Source organism: Camelina sativa, unplaced genomic scaffold (genome assembly GCF_000633955.1).
Source record: "Camelina sativa cultivar DH55 unplaced genomic scaffold, Cs unpScaffold03223, whole genome shotgun sequence".
Taxonomy (NCBI): Eukaryota; Viridiplantae; Streptophyta; class Magnoliopsida; order Brassicales; family Brassicaceae; genus Camelina; species Camelina sativa.
Window position 1 is genome coordinate 1 of NW_010924328.1, and position 860 is coordinate 860.

Genomic DNA, 860 nt, shown 5'->3' on the forward strand with positions numbered 1-860 from the left:
ATTTTTTTCAAAGTGTAGTCAGTGTGAAGTCTGGACGGAGAGAAGAACCCTGCCTCTCCATCATCTGAAACATTAACATGGGATTAGCTGAGGAGACTAAGTATTAATAATAAGAATAGGTCAATCTCTATGAATCAATCAATCGAAACTATAAGGTAGAAGAAGAAAGAGGAGGAGACCTTTAGATTGAGGGTAATGAAGAGAGGTCCTTTCACCCCGGCGGCTCAAGCGCACAGAAAGTGATCGCTGAGAGTCACTCATCATTATGATGATGGGCTCAAGAACACACACATTAGCTAAGCACAAGAGAGAGCTTTGATGATGATTCCAGATATTTGCGAATGAAGAAGACTAAAAACAGATCTCTCTGATCATCAATTAAACAACTTGGTAGCAAATCAATCAAAGCCCTGAATTATTATGGATTTGAAATCTCGAAGCTTTCTTCTTAGCTTCTTCTTCTTCTTCTTCTTCTTGTGATGGACGACGAATCCATGGATCTAGAAGAAACGCTTTCTCCTTTCTAATTCGCCTTCTTCCTTCCTTCCCCCAATGTATGTAATTGCCGATCTCGGTTTACTACAATTGATCATTCTCTGTACCGGACCGGCCCGGTTCAGGCTTATTAGTACTTACTTGTATATTAATTAATTAGTAGAGAGGAGGAACTAGAAGAGAGAGATTGGAATCGAAGAGAAAGAGAGAGAGAGAGATATGGAGGGAGAGTTGATGGAGGCAGATGTAGTGGTGTCTTCGCGATTGAGCTTTAAGAAGATGCAATCCTCAGAAAAGTACCCGAAAGGCCAATCTACCCGAAGGTGGAAACACCTCAAGCAGATTCTTCAAGCTGACAATTGTCC

The 860-nt window shown here is 41.2% G+C and overlaps 1 long non-coding RNA gene across 1 annotated transcript; it reads right to left on the reverse strand.

Annotated features, from left to right (window-relative positions):
- Positions 1-9: 9 nt before the first annotated feature.
- LOC109131719 lies at positions 10-665 on the reverse strand. Its single transcript, XR_002037233.1, has 2 exons — positions 180-665; positions 10-64 (listed from the first exon to the last, which is right to left on the reverse strand). It is a non-coding gene; the product is annotated as an uncharacterized LOC109131719 (long non-coding RNA).
- Positions 666-860: the final 195 nt, after the last annotated feature.